The 25,259-nt window shown below is 44.0% G+C and overlaps 2 long non-coding RNA genes across 2 annotated transcripts; one reads left to right on the top strand and one right to left on the bottom strand.

Moving 5' to 3' along the window:
• Positions 1-11,659: 11,659 nt before the first annotated feature.
• Positions 11,660-13,692, top strand: LOC135378382 (uncharacterized). Its single transcript, XR_010418341.1, has 2 exons — positions 11,660-11,861; positions 12,788-13,692. It is a non-coding gene; the product is annotated as an uncharacterized LOC135378382 (long non-coding RNA).
• A 9,777-nt stretch (positions 13,693-23,469) lies between these two features.
• Positions 23,470-24,913, bottom strand: LOC135400433 (uncharacterized). Its single transcript, XR_010424615.1, has 3 exons — positions 24,855-24,913; positions 24,614-24,731; positions 23,470-23,634 (listed from the first exon to the last, which is right to left on the bottom strand). It is a non-coding gene; the product is annotated as an uncharacterized LOC135400433 (long non-coding RNA).
• Between the last annotated feature and the right edge of the window lie 346 nt (positions 24,914-25,259).

Raw genomic sequence — 25,259 nt, 5'->3', positions numbered from 1 at the left:
GCCCTTTCTTCTGATTGCCGTTTTCTTCGATTTTGATCATATTTTATTTTTATATATGCCGACGTTCTGGCAAAGTTTTGATATTTCAACATTGCAAATTTATAAAATTTTGGTTATTGATGTTGAAGCCTATATCGCTTAAGGTCCAGGTAGAACCTCTCAAGCGCTTTCCAACGACACCTCGATCAGCGTCCTAGCTTTACGCGTTCCCTAGAGAGACTGCCCGCAAGGTACGCGTACCCCTATATTTCCGTCTCTCTCGTAGGCGCCCGCCACACCCACAGATTGCGTCACCCGCCGCAATGACCTGTTAGTTAGAATCTTACACGTGTAACCTATCTGGACTTGGTCACTTGGGTGCTATCGGTTTATTGCTCACCGAGTTATCGCATCATGAAATTCGGCATAATTTCGTTGCATCGTAAATATTGACCTGGCAACCAAGAGAACTTATAGACGTTTTCACGTCAAAATTTGCAGACGATCACGAACGGTGTTGCGATTTGCAGCGGCAGCTGAAAATCGCACAATTTGTTTGTTTGTTTGTTCCTAATAATAATAATTGGTGGTTTACGTCGCGAGACAACTGAGATCATGAGCGACGCCACAGCCGTCGGTCTGTGGATTGCTTTTGCCCACCTGAGGGTTCTTTAACGTGCGATGAAAGCTCATCACACGGCACCCCGTATTTAACGTCCCTCGCGGAAGACGGCGTGTCTAAGCAACTTGTACCCTGCCACCAAGTTGCTGGCGTCCTCGGCTGGGTTCGAACCCGCGATCTCGGGATCAGAAGGCGAACACGCTACCGACTGAGTGTTGTTTGTTCCTGTGCATAGTCATTTTTATGTTTGTTATTGTACCCGCTAGGTCCTCAACGTATTCTTTTGAGTGTTAACACTCAAGGCCATATTTCAGATGTGGAGGTCATGGCTGAAGCAAGTGCTGGGGACCCACTTCCCACTTCACGGCGCATCTCACAACGGGGTTGTCATCCCCTTATTCCAGGAAGAGGAAAACAATGGACACAGACTTGCATAGCGTATTAGTACACCATATATGGATCTGCCAACATGAACCCTCCTAACATCCCTGTGGCAGCGTACCTGTAACCACCCAGACTTCACACCACATTAATTTAGAACCACAGCCCAACATAATAAAATAGAGGTTAATATAGGTTTAAACAAAATAGCTTAGGTTTATTTGTCTCCCATTATGTATGGGAGGCAAATAAACCTAAGCTATTTTGTTATTCCCACTCCGTCATACTCCACTGTACAATAAATCGATACAATTATAGGTTCATTCTTTATTCCCGTCACTACACCCACCTCAGCACTAACTCAGTGCAGGACAGTCTGGATTTGATGCCAGAGCTAATACCGCCACGTGTAGTAGTTTTTGCTGTACAGACGGGTAGACAGTGTGTTGACTGCAACTGGAGATACAGAGTGACAAGACAAAACATCCCCCACACTGCAATGGCGAAAAGACGAAAATTGCTGCAAGACAAAAATTTTGCTGACATAGGCACACTTCGTGTAAGTGAGCCCTTGGTCATCCCCCTTGCCTCCCATCAGAGGTTTCCGAGAATACTATAGGTGTGTGGTGTACGGATAAACCTATCCATACACCACACACCTATAGTATCCTCGAAAACCTCTGATGGGAGGCAAGGGGGATGACCAAGGGCTAACTTACACGAAGTGTGCCTATGTCAGCAAAATTTTTGTCTTGCCACTACATGTCTCCAGTTCCAGCCATCAGTATGCACCAGCTTGTCTCTCTTGCCAAGACACCCTTGTTTCGATGGTCCTAGCGCTGATAGCATTGATAAGACGTAGACGGGAACTCCCTCCTGATTGCTCGGACAACGCATCCAGGAACCTGACGTCTGTTCCTTGGGCCAAGTTATCCCCAGACCCATCTTGTGAATGACGAGTATGCCGTGAACCTCAGGCAGCTGGAAAAGACAACACCACATGACATTTCTTTTTGTTTAGCCTCATATCTAGTGGGCATTTGCATACCTGCCAAATCTCCAGCAGTGTTGGGAAGACAATGGCCAGAACAGAAGAACAGACACTTTCCCAACCTTGGAGTTCAAAGCCTGTGCATTCATTCCTTAGTTCCAGGGTCTCCCGCATTTTGAATGTGGAAGGTTGGCAGGTGCGCAACATAGTACAACAGAAAAATGTCCGCCTCTTTCAGGATGAGCCCGATTCCAACTGTTAACTCCCTCCCAAACCAGCTTCCCTCCAATTTCAGAAAAATCCAATTTCTCCCAAAATATGTTACTCTTACATTCTTCAGTAACATGCTTCCCCCCTTCATTGCCACTTCAAATGCTTCTGTTTTCAGAGTTGCGAGACTTTCCTTCAGAGTTTAAAATTCCCACTGGATTCAATCAGGGTTTTGTGTTGCCAATCAGGGCATGGCTAACTGGCATAATTGAGAGCATGTCGAGACTAGCTGAAGCGGCTGTGTTGCTTCACTTTTCCTAATGGAATTGTTGGACCAGGATTCTCTGGATCGTTCCACGGCTGTCGTCCACGCTTATGATTTATGGGGGACAAACTTGTGTAGGCCAACAAGCTGCTGAGAATAGTCGCCCTTTTTGTATACAGCCCTTGTCCACTTTAGGTGCGACAATTTGCATAACCAACAACACCCGACTAGCACTCGAGTTTACCCTTCAGAATCTTGATGGGGGGGGGGGGTTCATTTAAACCGAAAAATTCATTACGGTCGTAATCATATAGCAAACGAGAGAGCACTGTAGCAGGCTTACCTGTGGTCCTGGGGATTGAGTCGCCTAAAATGTTGATTGTAGCGGCAGCATTGAGGCGCGTACACCACTAGAAGCTCTCTACGGAGGCAGATGTCCCTGAGTAATGGGTGTTGTGTTATGCACTGCACGGCGGCACTGTTGCACATTTCTACCACCCTGGCAACAGAATGGCAACACAGGCGCTCGTCGGGCTCCTGTGGGTCGCAGACTCCACACAGACACCTGCCGATTTCAACATTCTAAACTGTTTCGCACATCCGACGGCAACCATGGAACGACATACGTCACCTAAAAATGTCATCCCGCGGGTTAGCCGCAGCCACATCTCGTGGATGGTCGGCGGGTTCCAGATGCATTGGGTCCGTAGAGTATGGGTCATCATCCAGCATTAACTCGTCGCCGCAACCGCTAACATGTTCGTCAGAATCTCCCCCAGACAGGGAAACATCACTCTCGTTTTCCGACTCCATGTTTGCTCCCTTCGCTTCGCGATCGCCAAACAGGCGCGCGGCTCGCAATCTTTGTCAGTCCGACGAAAGGAGGTTGGTAACCCAGCCCTCCCCGACGTCGCAGAAAGAGATAAAACAGGCATGGCTTATCGCGTCCGACTTTCGCTGGGATAATCCCAATTTTAGGAACTGTTGCTTTTTCTACTATCACTCTGTGGGCTGGCTTCGGAACCTCCTTTCGTCGCACTGAGAGCGATTGCGCTCAAAAAGTAATCGCGCGCTATGGCCCGGTGCTCCGAAAAGCACGATATTCGGCTATTTTTCCCGATGGGATAGCTCGTGAATATCACTGTGAATTATCATGAATTTTAATGAATTCGGCCCGTTCTTCATATTGGTGGGGTAAAAAAGTGACCTTTACTTGGAAAATTTCCGAGTTCACTTCGCAAATATTTACATAATTAAACTTGGAGTACATGACATTCACATTAGGAGGTGGCAAAAACCTAATACGAACAAATGCTGTTGACCGCATGATCCTAGGTGGCGTAGTTTTTTTTATTATAATTCAATGACACGTTTTCTGGGACACCCTGTATACAGATAGGCCAAGCAGCGTATGTGACGTCATGCCGATAGGCCTCCTATCGGCTACTACAATACTTAGACAAGAAAGGGGTGATAATGACGTGGAGGTTTTTTAGTGCACACACAACTGAGGCTATAGTGCGCAAAAAGTATTGCGTAGTCCGTTTAAGCTTCGGGACTATATGAAATTCATGGGCTTTAGTAAAGGTCACATGTACTACACCCGCACTCAGAATTACGAAAATGATTACACTATGGGGTGATAATGATGTGGATCTTTTTTTAGTGCCCACACAACTGAGGATCCGATGGCCTCAGGAGGTAAGCAACCCGTCCTCTCTGTCTTGCATGTCGCACTCCTAGGCGATAGCTGTTACAAGTATATACACGAACAAATCCCGCACGGAGAGCACGGACCTCACATACACTTCTCAAGCGGCGCAAGAATACGAGACATCATGACACATCTAACCGCCTGACACATCTAGCCCCACAGAACATCACGCACCTCATACTCCACGTAGGGACCAACGACATCACACGGTCGACAGCACAACATGTGATCCAGGAATTCGAAGCACTAGTTTCCTTCATCACAAACAACAGACCAGGCGCTGAAATAGTACTGACAACGATACTTCCCCGAAGACAAAAGAAACACCGAGCATACATACACCAGGACACATGGCTACACGAGTTCAACAGGAAGGCGCACGCTGTCAACAACCACCTCATCCACATGCGTTCGGCACACACCAACGTTATGGTTATCACGCACGCAGCTTTCGAATACCACGCTGAAGCACATCTTGCTCGGGACGGCATCCACCCAAACCACGCAGGTGTACGAGCTATGGCACACAACATCAAACACCTAATGGTCCATAGATGCCGTCCTGCACTGACAAACGCTCAAACACAACATCCTCAACAAGCTTACACTTTAAGTGCCAGCACCGCAAACACGCCAGAACACACGATGGCATCAAAGGGGACCACAACGACCACTGCACCCACGCATACACACGCTGCAAACGACAACACTCCAAAGACAACCCGCACACACACAAAGTTCACGCAAACTGTGACACGGAAGACCACAAGCACGCAAACACAGACAGATGACATCGAGGAACACAGCGCGAGTCTCCACAGCCACTGACCCCACAGCCACCGACCCACAGACACGACGCACGCGCACATCACGCAGAAAACACCGTCGACTATCTAATCACCAGCCTACCATGCAGTCAACTAACTTTCTACGAATGCGAAAACTCATGGAGAAACGTAGCCGATACCTACATCATCTACGGATCTACACCTACCACCTGGCTCACAACACAGTACCTAAATGCCTCACCCCTAAAACAGTTCCTGCATTAGGAAAACTGACACCTGAACTAGAGCTGGAGTGGGCATCAGCCCTTAGCAACACAGCCCGTACGTTTCTACTCGCTACGATCCAGGCACATATAAACAATATCAGTCTCACCGACGCGGAGGCAAACATTCTCGAACAACACATTCAACAACTCAACCGCGAGCTAGCTAACAAGGAACACTCAAGACTCAGAAAACCTAATTCCAACAACAACACGGATACCGGACCCACTAACATAACACACGCAGCAGCCGAACAAATCATTTCCAGCACCACAACCACAACTCTCCGCAACATCGCTGAGCCACCCCGAGAAAACGCTGATGCAAGCACCGTAATAGATATATCATGCTCACTAACCAGCGACGAACTACAAGTCCTCTCTAGGGGGTTAACATTCTGCCCTACACTCAATTGTGTCAACGAATACGAAATACACAAAGACATATCAGACTTTGCGAGACGGCTATTCCTTAGAGAATTCTTCGCTGATACAACACAAGAAAACAACAACGACCTCCGACTACCATCAACCTGGACACCAAATCAGGGCCGAGAACCCGCATTAGACCTGTACATTAAACAAGTAAGCAACGACATCCTTCGCGGTATTTCCCAAAGCTCGCGTGGTCACAACCTCACTAAAACACAGCGTGACATCATCAAAGCGCTAGCTGACAGAGGTCATATCATTATCAAGCCCGCAGATAAGGTTGGGAGTATCGTCATCTGGCCCACAGATAAATATATTTCTGAAGCTCGTAGGCAACTCAACAATACGCAACACTACCTCAAACTGGACCATGACTCAACAAAGGAGTACACGGCGCTAATAACCCATACCATACAGGACCTCCACGAACGAAAGCTCATCACACGTGATGACCTCAGATATCTCACCCCATCAAACACAGGCGCAGGTCGTTTCTATTTACTGCCCAAAATCCACAAGGTACACGCCAACGAGTTCTATACGGCTGACATCCCCGGCAGGCCAATTGTATCTATTAACAACACACCAACAGAAAGACTCTAGAAATTCCTGGACCACTATTTAAACCATATTCCGACAACACTGCCATCGCATGTACAAGACACACCCCACCTCCTCAGAATAATCAGAGATATAAACAACACTCTTGGTAGGTACATTTGGTAGGGACACAATACTAGCCACGCTGGATGTGACATCACTGTATACTAACATCCCACAGAACGCAATACCCTTTCTCTGCAATACCCTTTCTACAACAAACACCAGAAAAGACACGGAAACCACACTCACTCTAATGGACTTGGTCCTTAAACTGAACTACTTCGAGTTCAATGGCGAACACTACCTACAAGTACACGGTACAAGTATGGGCACACCCGTTGCACCCACATACGCAAATATCTTCATGGGGTTCTTAGGAAACAAAGTTCTCAGCGCCCTCTCATTAAAACCCACTGTGTACCTTCGATACATCGATGATATACTGATAATATGGGAACACGGTGAAGATGAATTTCAAAAGTTCGTAGATCTACTGAACACCGCCCATAGCAACATAAAGTTCACATCACAACAGTCAACTCACTTAATTAACTTCCTCGACACCACAATATCACTAGCCAACGGCAACCTCACCACAACCCTGTACAAAAAGCCAACTGACAAACAACAATACTTTCACTTCAAGAGTCACCACCAGCGTCACTGTAAGGTTGGAATTCCTAATGGGCAGAGTGTAAGACTGTGTGTAATTTGTTCAAACGACACACTATGCAGTACACTTGCCCAAAGGGACTATCCAGACTCTCTCCTAACCGAATTCCGTCGCAAGGCACTCACACTTGATTGAAACGAGGTTCTGGAAAACCGAAAAAATCCTGACGCGTGCCAAATAAGCTTCATCACAATATATTCCAACGCACTTCCAAACATCAAAGCCACTCGACAGAAGCACGAGCCCCTCCTCCAAAGCAGTGACCGACTTAGCAATATATTCACCCATCCAATACAGGTGACATACCGATGTGCAAAAAACATAGCAAACTCCTTGGTCAATGCCAAAGTCAGCAAAACGAGCACCCCGTACACGGGAACACGACCCTGCAACCACCCGTGCTGCAAAACATGCAAGCACGTTCAACACGCTAACTCCATCAAAAGCACTGCGAGCAATTACACCCACCCCGTTAAGCACGCATTCACATGCACAAGCTCCAATGTCATATACTGGTGGTGGTGGTGGTGGTGATAGGGCTTCCCGTTGTCGGCCTCACGTATGTGGGCAACGTCACGACTGACGCCCTGGGGGAATGTGCGTCCTGGGCCGACTTCTAAGGGAACTGTGCCGACATATGTCTGAAAAGCGGCCAACAAGCGAAAAACCAGCTCCCGTGGCTCAGTGGTTAGCGTGCTGGCCATGTCACGTCGAGACTGGGAGGTACCCAGGTTCGAATCCCGGTGCCGGCTGGGGTTTTTCCTGGGTTTTCCTCATATACTGCATTGAATGCGGCGACTGCTCTATGCAATACCGGCCAACAAATGAACAACCGCCTTACCGGACACAGAACCGACACGTCCAACAAACTCCCCAAAGCAGTCGCCGACACTCTAACGTTCCTAGTCACAATTTTGACAACATTAAACTATATATTCTAGAAACCGGGTTTAGATCCACACGTGACAGACGTGATAGGGAGTCTTATCTCATATACAACTTCAACGCTCTTCGCCCGTCCGGTATCAACAAGTCACAAGGCACCCTAGAAACACTTCACAAATAAAATATGCTTTTCCCATCTATCTCCATTATCATCTGTTATGTTCTGCATGGCCGCTGCCTTTTGCTTTCTTTATTGCATGCCACAACTTTGTATTACAAATATTTAGAAAAAGAAGAAAACCTTTGCTGGTTCTGGAATTTTCCCCACGTAACCACTAACATCCTTATCTTTCGCTATGCTTGCCAATTCTTGCCTGTTGTCCCGTTTCGTCCACGTGTTCGTGAACCTCCCTTTTTTCTGTAACCGGTCTGGAGCCTAGATCACTGGGTGTATATCGAAACTACCCATTCGCGTTTGTACCCGTCGCCTTTCTACTGCGAACTTGCAAGGCCGCGAAATCGGGAGCTCCGGGATTTAAATTCGCCCTGAGGACATTAACTCGATCTGACTAGGGAGGGGGTGGGGGGGTGGAAGATGTTCAGCACGAGGGAAAAAAACGCAAATGGGAATCGTCAGCAGTACGCATGTCAACTATCTATACAATGGGAAAAAGAAAAAAGGAGGAAGGACCACTCTCCTGAAATAGGGCGATGGCTCTGTGCAATGAGGTCATACGCGAAGGGCGTTTTGAGGGAGGTAGTTCAGATACGGGTTAAAACCAGAAAGTCCTTTTGAGCAAGGTCATTTGAATAAGGGCAATGTGAGAAGGGAGAATTGAGAACGGGTAGTTTCGATACCAGCTCCGGTGGGTGGCGCAGCGGTAACGCGTGCGTGGGAGGTCCGCGGTTCGAATCCGCGGGCCGGCTGTGCCGTCTGGGGTTTTTCCTGGGTTTCCCTCAGATGTGTAATAGGCGTATGCCGGCACAGTTCCCCTGAAGTCGGCCCATGGACGCAGCTATCCTCCCCCCGAGCGGATTCCGTTCGGTCTTCCACTTCACCCTTTCCTCTCCTCCTCTCCACCACCTTTCCCTTCCCTGCCTAATCAGGCAGGCAGACCTCTCGGGTTCCTCCCAACGACACTCCTCCTCCTCCCCCTCCGGTAGTTTCGATAACCCCCCCCCCCCCCCCAGATCACTACTTTCACTTAATCCCCTCCACACTCTAACAAAGCAGCCATTCACTCCGGCCGTAGAAGCCCGTACGGACCCTTTCTTCCCTCAGGGCTGTTGACCCACAATTCGCATGAACCTTTCAACACGTCACACCTAACCCTTTAAATACCATGCCAATGATGAGGACGGTGCCCAGAAGACGAACAGTCTCTGTTCGAAATATCGGCGGCTTCTGTCCTGAGGCAACTCCCTTGCTAACTGAGGTTATAGTGCGTCAAAATTCATGTGATAAGTGATGCCACTAGTACAACATCAATACCATTATGACAATTTATTTTTATTTTCATTGTTATATTTTATTTTCTATATTTATTTTTATTTTTAATTTCATTTCACATAATTTAATCCGTTTCTCACGCAATTTAATCCAAGTGACATTGTGAGGGGGATATGGCAGCAACTTCCAGCCGAGTTCCTGTAAGGTGCGTGTCGTGATATGCGCGGTATGCGGGCGTGCATCGTCCTGTAGGAGGAGGACTCCTTTGGTGATGAGGCCCGGCTTTCCGAAACTGGATGTAGACCACTTGCCCATTTTAATCCAACAGTGTTCCGTCGCCGGCAATATGTAGACCATATTTCCAACTTTCGTGGAATATTATTTGGCTGACGGTTATGTGTAAAAATATTGTCAGTTTTCAGCCAAATATTCCTTGGCCGACGCCTATATGTAGACCACATTGTCCACTTTGAGCCAATGTTGTTTGGTCACGGGCTATATTCGGACGGAGTTGCCCGCTTCCATCCGATATGGTTTGCTCCTCGGCTATATGTAGACCACATTGTCCATATTCAGCCAATATCACCTGTCTCATGGCTATATAACGACTACAGTTCTAGCGACCAGCGAATATTTACCGGTAGTTGGCAACCTTGGACCAACATTCCCATGCAGCAACGATTATTGGAAGAATAACGGTAAACGTGGTCCTATATTATTGTCGGGACACTGGAACTATCGGTCCTATATAGGACCGATAGTTCCAGTGTCCCGACAATAATGGACCAGGATAGTGTGCTGCCTGGGTGGTCCCACATGCATAAGGTTATATGCCAGGTTTTACTGTTATAAATCGCAGTACTTAGCCGTTTCAGTTATTAACTCTTTTGTATTTCAGCTGTTATACTATTTGAGCTAAATGCCGACATTTCAGCTGTTTTATCATAGTCCACTCGTCCTTGACTCGTATGCAAGAGGGCCCACATCCTCGGCGGAGCTTGCAATAGCGAGGCGAATGGAAGTAAATCAAGGTCGAGCCTTTCTGTCAGTGAGTGTTGGATGACTCCCAAATGTCGAAACAAAGTCAATATTCATCTAACTCCATATACCAGCGGGCTGCAAAATACCATCAATAATACGTCGTGATGAACACATTACACGATATGCTGTGTTGTGCTGTCGTATGATCACATACTGTTTCTCTCACAATATATACACATCTCTGCATATACAGGGTGTTGCATGTGTTTTCTATGAGTGTACCTCAGTAATTAGTGTAATTAGCTTCATTGAACAAAAAATTGCAAAGGAAAGGTAACTTTTTTGCGTTAATTAGAAAGCCCATAGCCACAATAAACCATTTCCTCACAAACACAGGATCTTTCACAATGCTTTCACAAACAATTGACACCCAAAACACATAACAAGCGCCAGAAAAACCGTCGCTTGTCAAGGCGCACGTTCGTCCAAGTTGCGTCCAAGTTGCCACGCCTAAAATATGGGGAGGACAAAACACAAAACAGCACATGACATGCGGTGATTATCAGTACCTCATGGCTACGAACACATAAGCTTGCGAAGACAAAATACGTGATTGCGCCTGGTCCCCACCCTCCTTGTTCTTCCCCCCCCCCTTTTTTTTTGTTCTTGTGCTGTCTCCATGCGCAGTGGGAGTGTCTTCGGACCGTACCGATAGTGCCGCCACTGCGAAACCCCAAATTGGAAAAATCCCATCCTTGGAGAGATGGCAAGCTTTCGGGTGTCAAATAATCTGGGAATAGTTGGAGATTACGATGATGATTGGAGTTTTAACGACACACAAGCAACTAAGGCCATAGTGCGCCAAGACAAGAATAGTACAAAAAACTTTAAATTACGATTAGAATAGCATGTTGTAGCCACAGACTTTCTAATTAACTAAAAAAACGCTACCTTTCCTTGGCAAAAATTTGAGTTCAATTATATAATACTATTGAGTTCATAAGAATCAAGCTAGCAAAGTGAGGCGTAAAAACTGGCGACAACGTAAAAACCGGTGCTTAATATCTATAAACTCATGTCATTTAGATAGCAAGTATATCTAATAATAATAATTCGTGGATTTACGTCGCCAGTCACCTATGGCCCATATCTCTAAAAAATGAAAAATCTTCCAGAAGGTACAAGGGGCTCATCACCCTGCAATGGGGCTGGGAGAGTGACAGGAAGTGTTTACAAAGTGACGTGACGTGACTATGTTCAATAAATGTGCAGGCGATGAGTATACGCAGAGTAGAGCTTACACCAAAGAAAAAGAACAGTAAAATATAGTTTCATGCACGATAGTCTTATCTTACATGTGGAGTTCCACGGCATTGTCTTTCAAAGGAAAACCCTGTGATCTATTGTATCAGTGTGCTTTGTTCTTTTTTTGGAAAGCGCTTGTTACACCTCCTTCTCCGGTGGCTTGCATGGGTATTCCCGTGAAAAAAAAGAAAAAAACATGAGCATTTTGCGAGAAGTATAAATGCTCATAGCACACAATTGCGAACTCAGAACCTGCATCATATCAACATGGCACTGTTGAAGCTGTCCTGGGTATTTGTGGTGTTCGCCGCAGTCCTGGGTAAGCCACATTTACTGTTACTTTGAACAGCGCAATATATGGTCTGTTTAATGTGTACTACGCAGGTAAAACAACACGTGTGGATTCATGGTTGTATTTGGATACTACACTCTTAAAAATTAACTTTACCGCATAGCACGCTCCTAGCCAAGCATGGCTAGGAGCGTGCTGTGCGGTAAAGTTCATTTTTAAGAGATGATATGGTTATCGCTTCTGATTCGAGGAGAGAGGGAGGCGTACGCCTTTTTGTGTGAATTATAAATATCAAAATTGACACAAAAAAGTTCGTGGCAATGGTTGGTGCAGAGTGTGCTATGCAGTGAAGTTCCGTGTTCCGAGTGTACTTCTGCTGCTACTACTACTACTCTACTACTACTACTAGTACTAATTCGTGACTCTACGTTGCGCGAGATGTATAATAATGAGCTATATGCCACAGCGTCTGCTCCGAAACCCCACTACACGCTACCATATAATATACCGTTGTCTTGTGACATATTTAATTGCTTGGATTGGGGCCGAGTCCTTCCGCCGCAGAATCTCAGAAATGCCTTTGCTTTTTAAAATCCGCAGTTGTAGAGCGTGATCAAAACTGCGATGAACCACCATATTCAATTTTCATGAATACGTTCAAGCTTTCTGGCGTGGTGGAATCATTAAGACCCGGTTTCGCCAATGGCGATTAACTTTAAACCAAGATCAAGCTTCCCTTAAACTTGAAGATATCCGTCAATCCTTTCTCAATAACGTTAGTTAGTGACGTAAGGTGTGTTCCAGTAACGCTGGTTTACGCTAAAGAAGCAGAGTTGAGTCGTAATTTGAAGTTAATGGACGCTTAATCGCGGATCAACCCCTAACTGGTGTTCGTGAAACTGGCCTTTGTCATTTTTGGGTCATCGTAATATTTTTCAATTTCATTTTTGCAGCAGTAGGAACAACAGAACTTGGAAAGCCCTCAGTATCTCAGCATGTGACGCAAGACAGCCAAGTGGATCCACCAGAGGACACTGAAGAAGTGAAAGCAGAGCTACCGCGATCACTATGGAGGCGTCAGATAGTCCCGATGCCACGCCCATATCAGCCTGACACAATACCGCACCCACGTCCTTGGCCACAACCCTATCCTCACCCAAACCCCTTTCCGAGGCCTCACCCGCACCCACTGCCCCCGTTTCCACGACCAGATCCCATACCCCGTCCCTTCCCACATCCACAGCCGCGTCCCTTCCCATTTCCACAGCCGCGTCCCTACCCAAATCCAATACCAAGAAGGTTTCGTCGATCGCTGCCATTACCTACGGAGTTCGCTGTTGACAGCCGCCCTGTAGCTGATACGGACCTGAAGCAGGACACCACCAGTCAACACGACAGGCAAACTAGAAGCATTGTGACCCGTTATTGGAAGCTCCGGTGGCCGCTCCCACGCCCTCGGCATTAGTTTCCTTAACCCATCCCACTTCCACTCCACTTCCACAAGATTTAGACGCTCGATTTCGCTAAAAGAAGTACATGACCCAAAAGCAGAAGAATCTAGAAGGACGTTCGAAGACTTCGACGACGAGCAAGTTAAGCACAACGTTGAAGACAAGGCAGGCACAGTCCTGCAATCGTGGCGTTCACTCGCACCTTCCGAAAAGCGTACAGCATCTGCCCAGCTGAACGCAGTTGTGTGGAGAAAACGAAAACGTGTCTTCTTCCTACACTTGGCCCTCGCGTCATTGGGTAACATAGAATTTCTGTTAACGGAAGAAACTGACATATAATCTCGACACTCTGTTTCTAACGGCGAGTCGTTTGCGTCACCTGTGAGAATAAAGTTGGTGGTTCACCAGCAAGTTTCCATGTATCCGTTATTGCAAAGGGAGTGACGGTGGCACTTATCTATCCATTCAGCTATATTGTGCCGGAAAGCTGACACGTCAATAAATATAAAGAAAAATTATACTTAAAGGTCAGCTATGCCGATATCCCAAATAGTCGAAACGGTTGTGATATTCTGAAAGCCCACATCCAGCTCTCCCCAAAATACACCTTCATTCTCTCAGTTCGGTACAGTACCATGTCAAAAAAATAGGTAATTCATTCCGAAACACACATGGGCGCAGCCATTTTTATGACGTAGATGCACCCGAACGGGCATTGTGACGTGTACGCGCCTTCGTACTTGTCAGTGGATTTCAGCTACGGCTTCTCGCGGCTTCACATATCTGTGCTTGAAGATGACGGACAGCCGGGTTCCACCGTTCCGCGATAAGTAAACAGTGGAGCAGCTGCAAACTCATTCGCGAACCAACCTCTGTGCGATGTTGTGACTGGAATTCGTCGTTTGTGTTTTGTGAGCACGTACAATTTGTATCAAGTCGCGTCTGCGTTAGCCCCTTTGCAGCACTTGCCCATTGTAGAGACTGACGTTTCGACAGCCGTGTCAGCAAGAAAATGCCGACAGCGTTTTATTACTGCAGGAAAATTGTGCTATGTATTTGAGAAACCGCATACTGCTATGGGACAAGTTTTACGTACGATTTATCAATGTGCAACAGCGTCGACGATGGTATGTAACGACGAAAGACGTAAAACGAAATACAAATCACATTTTAAACTTTTTGTGGGATTCTGTGCATTTTCCAGAAGCTTTCTTTGAATCACACACTCCCATGTCACGCTGCGTTGTGTGGCACGCTACAAACTACTGCATTTTATGTCTGACATCTGGATATTGTTTGTAATGAACACCGTCGCACAAAAACATGCACACGAAAGCTCCAGTAGCCATGTGGTTGCACACTATGCAGACGCAAAAGAAGTACCAGAGCACATATTGCCACTTAGAAATGTGGTGTCTGAAGAGTTAGGGCATAGCATAGATCCTAGAAATCAGGTGCACCTTATCCTTCTGTAGAGTGCTCTTTCAATTCACAACTCAGCCCATGGGGTGTAAAAGTGTTAAAGGCAATTATGTGACTTGTCGTCTTGGGTGACATCGCTGGCCAGCCTCGGGATTAATTCCGTGCTCAGGAATTATTGTACAAATCACTTTGTATGTAGGACGTGATAAGCAATATGTAAGTTGCAACCTTGTCTGCAGCATTCTCGATTGCCTCTTACCTTTACAGTTCGAGACACGTTATCAAACCATTTGCAAAGGGCACTCTTACAGGGGCCGTGTAACTTGAGTTTTTAGTTTATAAAATTTATAAAAATATAAGTATACAATATGTAATATGAAATTTATATAAAATAAAAAATAACATTTATAAAAGGAATTTATAAAAAATAAATAAAAAGACTTCATGGAAGCAATCCGTTAGCATACCCATTGCACATGAAGCACAATTATATATGCTTGGACATCATCTAATTAATCTTCTGAACCATATGTGTGGTTGCATACGAAATTTTCTATGCGCATCCTCTACCTTCCTATTCCTACATGTGCACACGAATAACAGTGCATATATGAGAAGTGGCAAAAAGCAACGCTAGACTCTACCATCATTGTGCCCCTTTAACTTTTCCACATTTATGTCTGGTGAACAGAGAATATCTCACTAGAAAAGAAGACATTTGTGCATTGTTTGGCAAGCAAATAAATATATTTATTTACATTTTCCATAAATCAACAATGTTGTGACCTGGTGCAAATATTAATGTCAACAAGTAAAGTACTTACAAATTATTCCTATGTGCTCAAATGCAGATATGACAATTCTGTTTTTGTACCTCAGCACAGTACAGTTTCAAAATTAACAAACTGCACAGCATCAGCAATCTTAAAGTATCTGAAGAGGAGAATCACATAAAGCTCCAATAATAGACTGTGCAAACAAAGCTAAAAAAAAAACAAAGTACTTCAAGAAAAATCTGAATAATCAGTTGCCGTTGTGATATGTACTACTATGCACAGTTCATGAATGGAACATGTTACCTCATTGCATTGCCTCCATGTGAGCACTAGAACAGGCAGCTTTTTAGGTCGCTCTTTCCGTGTTTTTCTATTGTCTTTTTTTGTTTTCTGTTTTTGCAACAGCAAGCATGGCCATAGTGAATCACAAGCGACCAAGGACAGGATGAGACATCTACAATGCGACTGCTAGCTCTAAACTGATATATTTATTAGCAGACTCTGGAATATACACACATATGCTGCTAAGAAAATGACAATTTAACCAATATAATAACAGACAAGAAAAAGGGTTATATATCTTCCGCTCTCCTCATTCTATTTCACAGGCAGCCCTAGTATCATTCTGAGTGTGTCCGTGCGTTCCCTTTGAGATAACGTATCTCTGACAGAAGCAAATCCAACAGCGGACTGCTTACGGATGCAACTATCTTGGATTTCTCTAACCACTTGTTATTTAACCGCTGCCTTGAGCTGTGTGTTCTGGAAATTTAGGCAGCATCCAGAGTCCCTGCAATGTGTTGCCATGTTTCTCGAGGGCCTGTGTTTCAACAAACTACCCCATTTCAACACAGAAAACACAGATTTGTAAATAGCATCTGTTGATTGCACTGTACATACCCCCCACATAAAGGATCATAGTGGATACTACATCTTGTGCGATAATGTTAGGAACACAAAAAAGCTAGATTTGAAACCACCCTTACGTCGTAGTAGTAGTAGTATTTGTAACAGATGCGTATATGAAGAGGGGAGTCAAGTCCTGTAGATCACATAAACAAAATAAATGGTACCTGAGGAAGCGTGGACCTCCACGCGAAAGCTTGTACAAATTAAACTTAAACAAAAATCTTCAGTGTCGGCTTCTGTATTTTGTTTAGTAGTATTTGTGTGAAGCTGCGCCATTCCTGTCCTGCAAATAATTTAAACCATATGTTTCATCTGCCAGCGTGATGATCCCCTGAAAAGCAATTCACACTTGGCGGGAACTACCGATTCTGAAACCTATCCCTGACATGTGTAGCCATCAGGGAGGAAACCCAAGGGCTGCGGTGGAAACGACAAACACACACGGGCTATGTTCTCTCTGTGTATCAGCTGCTCTGGCTACTAAGAAGAACATGTTCCAAATTAATATAACATGGCTTGACATGATACGCCAGCGAAAGCTAACCAATAAAATTAGTAGTTAAATGTACAATACGTAAACACTTGCCATAACATGACAGTTTCTTTCCTGCATTTATGCGCTACCATTCAACCCACACAAACAGTGTACTGAATTTTTTTATAGCATTACAGGTTGTTTGACAGAACTTGAACAAGATTATATAGCACACGATAAAAGTAGAGTGAACATAATGTGCAGAAAAAATGGCTGCAAGCAAGTGAGCTGGTGAATATGATATATGTAAAACCCCGAGACTAGGGAACACAAAGGGACACGTTTGTGTCTGTCTCTTCGTGTTCCCTAGTCTTGGGGTTTTACATCATGGATAATGTGCAGGTTTCTATTCACGCTTAAAGGTCAGATATGCCGATTTTGAAGTGCCGCAGAACTGAGCAATACTCGCGCTGTGTGTTCATTACCGAACACTGAATATGTGTGCGAAATATCTTGCTCCAACTGTTCGTAGGTTTTTAGAAAACAGTTTTTTTAGTTCCCACGCCCGGCCGTCAGACCGTCGGCAAACCCTGCGCACGGGCGCACCGACGTCACCGCTCTCGGTTTATCTGTCTTTGGCTTGGCATGGACTCTTGGCTTGGCCGCTTGGCTTCTTTCGTTTCGTCCTCTGTGCATCGTACATAAGCGAACAGCTGTTATGTTGTTGTTGCTAAGCCGGAAACAAAGCATGTGAATATTTTTTTTTTGGCACGGCGTCGTTTGGAAAGTGCACTTCCTTGTTCTGACCTTGCCTTTTATGGGCTGGAGCGATACGATCCGTGATATGCCACGGCGAAGTTGTCGAAGATGCGACGGTGCTACGCTGTTAGAACAATTCATCGGAGCATTCAAGTGTTACCTATTATAAGCTGCCAAAAGACCAAGCAGTACGAAGCTCTTGGCTGACAGTGGTGCCTGCTAATTTCCACTGCAAGGATTTCGTCCACGAATGTTATCATAGGTTACGAGCGACTCCAGAGGCAATTTGGAATCTCGGCACGAAATCGTCTGATGAAAATCTGAAGTGCCCGACGCACAACATTTTGAATGTGCCACGGAGGATCAAGGCAAAAAACGAGAGCAAAAAAGGTAAGTCGAGGTTCAGATATAAAAAATAGCAAGCTTAATGAATCGATTGTGCAGCTGTCCTACTGCACTTACTCTGATATAACCACGATTAACAACACAATAGTATTGATAATCTAACTTCTGAATTATCACAGGTGCACGCTGAAGGCGGAAATTAAGCATGATCTGGCTTGCATCTGGTGCATGAAGAAATTGCTGACACGTTAGTTGCAGTCTACCTCCACCAACAGGTATGACAATGTGATGTTATAATTTGAGTATTCACCTATGTTCAACTTTTCACGTGTACTCGCATGCAGACATCTTGACACCACTTTTAAATCTGCCCTCAAAGTTACAAGCTGTGCTTTCAGGGTGGAAAACAAAGGTTGCCATTCCGATTAGCTGCTATCTCCCAGTTCAAGCACTTTTGCTGTCTGGACACTGGTTCCTGTGGATGGGGTGTTACAAGCTTCACTGTCTGATATAGAAGCTACGTTACATTAGTTCAGTTAATTTGTCTTTTGCACATTTTTGTTACTGTTAGCTGGATTACTGTTGGACATACAATCCTTTGACACACCGAAGCTGATGTTGTTGAAGCTGATAACTTTTTAGAATTTTCAGTGTCATCAACGTCCATTGAGGAAGGTGCCTTTACTATCTGTGAATCTTTAATTGAAGAATAGCCCAGAATTCATGTTAACATTGTCTACTCTTATTAATTCACTGTCTGTGTTCTGAGAGCTAAAAAAATGGAAACTATTTATTTGTCACAACTTCACACTGGATGTGGTACTGGCTTGACATGTAAGCTAAAATACCTGGATTCTGCAATAATTGTGTTCAACTTGGTGCATTACCGTGGGCAATGCCACATTCACTACATTTTTAGTGGGTCCGGTGCACAAATACTGTGTGCATACTGCATACATACATACTGTTCGATAGGCAAAAATATCTGAGCAGTGCTGTATAGTCGTTTTACTCAAAGTCCATACTCTTACTGCAAAGTCACAGTACGTAGAACAGCAATGTGCAGGTATGCTGCGATAGAGATTCACAACAGAAAGAAGACTGTTGAGAGCATCTAAATTTTAATGAGACGAGACTTTCGTGCACAAGGCTGCTCTTGTTAATGTCTAACATGAAGTTACAAAATCCCAGAATATATAAAACATGTTGTAATGTAGAGAGCGAGGTTGGTACAGACATAAAAATAATTATACAATGATATATAATCAAATAAAAATGGGGTACAACTCCCCCCTCAACTCAACTCGACAACTCAATAACTCTACCTATTCTCTACCTTACAACATGTCATATATTCTGGAATTTTGTGACTTGATGTTAGACCTCAAGAAGTACAGCCTTTTGTGCAAAAGTCTTCTTTCTGTTGTGCACAATCATTATACAGTAAATACGACTATCCATTTCTTGTCATTAAATGCTTTCTCTTTTTTTTTTTTTCTGCAGTGATGAGCATCCATAAGGACACATGCCAGAAAGGGAGTCTCTTTGGGATGACAAACCCTCATCACCTCATGAGGATACAATGGTTGACGAATGGTTCTCAAGTACATCGAAACTTCAACAAATAATTCATGAAGAAGCCAGTCAGTGCTAGCACCAGGAATTGAACGTGGACCGTCCTGCTACCAGTCAGAGATGTTACATTTCAGGCGCTCATTGACTTTTGGTGAATTACTTGTTGACTTTGTCCCAAGGTGGAGCTCGCCACAGCTCATTTGCCTATCTGTTAATGTTGTGGCGTGTGTTGCGTTTTTCTCTTTGTGTGTTCCAGACTCAGAACGGTTAATTTGGATCAGGTCAGGTATGTTTCATTTAGACATGGCAAACATAAAGTGGTGTTTCTCAACACAACTTAGCAGTGGCCTTCATGCATTACTGCTATGGCCATTAAGCGTGAATGGAAAGCTCCACATTATGCATGATGTAAAACCCCAAGACCAGGGAACACGAAGGGACAGACACAAACACTTCCCTTTGTGTTCCCTAGTCTCGGTGGTTTTACATATGCATCATCTTCACCAGCACGTTTGCTTCCTAGCCATTTTTTCTGCACATTATGTTCACTCTACTTTTATCATGTGCTATATAATCTTGTTCAAGTTCTGTCAAACGACGTGTAATGCTATAAAAAAATTCACTACACTGTTTATGTGGGTTGAATGGTAGCGCATGAATGCAGGAAGGAAACTGTCATGTTATGGCAAGTGTTTACGTATTGTACATTTAACTACAAATTTTATAGGTTAGCTTTCGCCGACGTATCATGTCAAGCTATGTTATATCAATTTGGAACGTGTTCTTAGTAGCCAGAGCAGCTGATACACAGTGAGGACATAGCCCATGTGTGTTTGTCTTTTCCACCGCAGCCCTTGGGTTTTCTCCCTGATGGCTACAAATGTCAGGGATAGGTTTCAGAACCGGTAGTTCCCGCCAAGTGTGAATTGCTTTTCAGGGGATCATCATGCTGGCAGATGAAACATATGGTTTAAATTATTTGCAGGACAGGAATTGCGTAGCTTCACACAAATACTACTACAATGACGTAAGAGTGGTTTCAAATCTAGCTTTTTTGTGTTCCTGACATTATCGCACGAGATGTAGTATCCACTATGATCTTTTATATGGGGGGTATGTACAGTGCAGTCAACAGATGCTATTTACAAATCTGTGTTTTCTACTGTGTTGAAATGGGGTAGTTTGTATCTGAGAGCCATAGTGAAACACAGGCAGCCAAGGACAGACTTTTGATGCCCTCGAGAAACTTGGCAACACAATGCAGGGACTCTGGATGCTGCCTAAATTTCCAGAACACACAGCTCAAGGCAGCGGTTAAGTAATAAGTGGTTAGAGAAATCCAAGACAGTTGCATGTGTAAGCAGTCCGCTGTTGGATTTGCTTCTGTCCGAGATACGTTATCTCAAAGGGAATGCACGGGCACACTCAGAATGATACTAGGGCTGCCTGTGAAATAGAATGAGGAGAGGGGAAGATATATAACCCTTTTTTCTTGTCTGTTATTCTATTGGTTAAATTGTCATTTGCTTAGCAGCATATATGTGTATATTCCAGAGTCTGCTAATAAATATATCAGTTTAGAGGTAGCAGTCGCATTGCAGATGTCTCATCCTGTCCTTGGCTGCTTGTGTTTCACTATGGCCATGCTTGCTATCGCAAGAACAGAAAACGAAAAAAGACAATAGAAAAACACGAAAAGAGCGACCTAAAAAGCTGCCTGTTCTAGTGCTCACATGGAGGCAATGCAATGAGGTAACATGTTCCATTCATGAACTGTGCATAGTAGTACATATCACAACGTCAACCGATTATTCAGATTTTTCTTGAAGTACTTTGTTTTTTGGAGCTTTGTTTGCACAGTCTATTGTTGGAGCTTTATGTGATTCCCCTCTTGAGATACTTTAAGATTGCTGATGCTGTGCAGTTTGTTAATTTTGAAACTGTACTGTGCTGAGGTACAAAAACAGAATTGCCATATCTGCATTTGAGCACATAGGAATAATTTGTAAGTACTTTCCTTGTTGACATTAATATTTGCACCAGGTCACAACATTGTTGATTGATGGAAAATGTAAATCAATATATTTATTTGCACGCCAAACAATGCACAAATGTCTTCTTTTCTAGTGAGATATTCCCTGTTCACCAGACATAAATGCGGAAAAGTTAAAGGGGCACAATGATGGTAGAGTCTAGCGTTGCTTTTTGCCACTTCACATATATTCACTGTTATTCGTGTGCACATGTATAAATAGGAAGGTAGAGCATGCGTATAAAAAATTTCGTATGCAGCCACACATATGGTTCAGAAGATTAATTAGATGATGTCCAAGCATATATAATTGTGCTTCATGCGCAATGGGTATCCTAACGGATTGCTTCCATGAATCCTTTTTATTTATTTTTTTATAAATTCTTTTTATAAATGTTATTTTTATTTTTTATCAATTTCTTATTACATATTGTATACTTATATTTTTATAAATTCAAAACTCAAGTTACACGGCCCCTGTAAGAGGCCATCGAGACTGCTGCAGACAAGGTTGCAACTTACATATTGCTTATCATGTCCTACATACAAAGTGATTTGTACAATAATAACAAGGACGACAAGTCACATAATTGCCTCTAACACTTTTACACCCCATGGGCTGAGTTGTGAATTGAAAGAGCACTCTACAGAAGGATAAGGTGCACATGATTTCTAGGATCTATGCTATGCCCTAACTCTTCAGACACCACATTTCTAAAAACACCATTTCTAAGTGGCAATATGTGCACTGGTACTTCTTTTGCGTCTGCATAGTGTGCAACCACATGGCTACTGGAGCTTTCGTGTGCATGTTTTTGTGCGACGGTGCTCATTACAAACAATATCCAGATGTTAGACATAAGATGCAGTAGTTTGTAGCGTGCCACACAACGCAGCGTGGGGGTGTGATTCAAAGAAAGCTTCTGGAAAATGCACAGAACCCCACAAAAAGTTGTTTAAATTGTGATTTGTATTTCGTTTTACGTCTCTCGTCGTTACATACCATCGTCGACGCTGTTGCACATTGATAAATCGTACGTAAAACTTGTCCCATAGCAGTGCGCGGTTTCTCAAATACATAGCACAATTTTTTTCCTGCAGGAATAAAACGCTGTCGGCATTTTCTTGCTAACACGGCTGTCGAAACGTCAGTCTCTACAATGGGCAAGTGCTGTAAAGGGGCTAACGCAGACGCGACTTGATACAAGTTGTACGTGCTCACAAAACACAAACGACGAATTCCAGTCACAACATCGCACAGAGGTTGGTTCGCGAATGAGTTCGCAGCTACCGCACTGTTTACTTATCGCGGAACGGTGGAACCCGGCTGTCCGCCATCTTCAAGCACAGATACGTGAAGCCGCGAGAAGCCGTAGCTGAAATCCACTGACAAGTACGAAGGCGCGTACACGTCACAATGCCCGTTCGGGCGCATCTACGTCATAAAAATGGCTGCGCCCATGTGTGTTTCGGAATGAATTATCTATTTTTTTTACATGGTACTGTACCGAACTGAGAGAATGAAGGTGCATTTTGGGGAGAGCTGGATGTGGGCTTTCAGAATATCACAACCGTTTCGACTATTTGGGATATCGGCATAGCTGACCTTTAATGGCCGTAGCAGTAATGCATGAAGACTACTGCTAAGTTGTGTTGAGAAACACCACTTTATGTTTGCCATGTCGAAATGAAATGTACCTGACCTGATCCAAATTAACCGTTCTGAGTCTGGAACACACAAAGAGAAAAACGCAACACACGCCACAACATTAACAGATAGCAAATGAGTTGTAGCGAGCTCCACCTTGGGACAAAGTCAACAAGTAATTCACCAAAAGTCAATGAGCGCCTGAAATGTAACATCTCTGACTGGTAGCAGGACTGTCCACGTTCAATTCCTGGTGCTAGCACTGACTGGCTTTTTCATGAATTATTTGTTGGAAGTTTCGATGTGCTTGAGAACCATTCGTCAACCATTGTATCCTCATGAGGTGATGAGGGTTTGTCATCCCAAAGAGACTCCCTTTCTGGCATGTGTCCTTATGGATGCTCATCACTGCAGAAAAAAAGAAAGGAAAAGCATTTAATGACAAGAAATGGATAGTCGCATTTACTGTATAATGATTGTGCACAACAGAAAGAATACTTTTGCACAGAAGGCTGTACTTCTTGATGTCTAACATCAAGTTACAAAATTCCAGAATATATGACATGTTGTAAGGTAGAGAATAAGTGGAGTTATTGAGTTGTCGAGTTGAGTTGAGGGGGGAGTTGTACCCCCTTTTTATTTTATTATATATGATTATATAATTATTTTTATGTCTGTACCACCCCTCGCTCTCTACATTACAACATGTTTTATATATTCTGGGATTTTGTAACTTCATGTTAGACATTAACAAGAGCAGCCTTGTGCACGAAAGCCTCGTCTCATTGAAATTTAGATGCTCTCAACAGTCTTCTTTCTGTTTTGAATCTCTATCGCAGCATACCTGCACATTGCTGTTCTACATACTGTGACTTTGCAGTAAGAGTATGGACTTTGGGTAAAAAGACTACACAGGTATTTTTGCCTATCGAACAGTATGTATGTATGCAGTATGCACACAGTATTTGTGCACCGGACCCACTAAAAATGTAGTGAATGTGGCATTGCCCACGGTAATGCAGCAAGTTGAACACAATTATTGCAGAATCCAGGTATTTTAGCTTACATGTCAAGCCAGTACCACACCAGTATCCAGTGTGAAGTTGTGACAAATAAATAGTTTCCATTTTTCTTAGCTCTCAGAAAACAGACAGTGAATTAATAAGAGTAGACAATGTTAACATGAATTCTGGGCTATTCTTCAGTTAAAGATTCACAGATAGTAAAGGCACCTTCCTCAATGGACGTTGATGACACTGAAAATTCTAAAACGTTATCAGAGGCGACATCAGCTTCGGTGTGTCAAAGGATTGTATGTCCAACAGTAATCCAGCTAACAGTAACAAAAATGTGCAAAAGACAAATTAACTGCACTAATGTAACGTACCTTCTATATCAGACAGTGAAGCTTGTAACACCCCATCCACAGGAACCAGTGTCCAGACACAAAAGTGCTTGAACTGGGAGATAGCAGCTAATCGGAATGGCGACCTTTGTTTTCCACCCTGAAAGCATAGGTTGTAACTTTGAGGGCTGATTTAAAAGTGGTGTCAAGATGTCTGCATGCGAGTGCACATGAAAAGTTGCACATAGATGAATACTCAAATTATAACATCACATTGTCATACCTGTTGGTGGAGGTGGACTGCAACTAACGTGTCAGCAATTTCTTCATGACCAGATGCAACCCAGATCATGCTTCATTTCCGCCTTCAGCGTGTACCTGTGGTAATTCAGAAGTTAGATTATCAATAGTACTATTGTGTTGTTAATCGTTGTTATATCAGAGTAAGCGCAGTAGGACAGCTGCACAATCGATTCATTAAGCTTGCTATTTTTTATATCTGAACCTCGACTTACCTTTTTTTGCTCTCGTTTTTTGCCTTGATCGTCCGTGGCACGTTCAAAATGTTATGCGTCGGGCACCTCAGATTTTCATCAGACGATTTCGTGCCGAGATTCCAAATTGCCCCTGGAGTCGCGCGTAACCTATGATAACATTCGTGGACGAAATCCTTGCAATGTAAATTAGC

This window comes from Ornithodoros turicata, chromosome 1 (genome assembly GCF_037126465.1).
Source record: "Ornithodoros turicata isolate Travis chromosome 1, ASM3712646v1, whole genome shotgun sequence".
Lineage (NCBI taxonomy): Eukaryota > Metazoa > Arthropoda > Arachnida > Ixodida > Argasidae > Ornithodoros > Ornithodoros turicata.
This window is presented reverse-complemented; position numbering and strand designations above follow the sequence as displayed.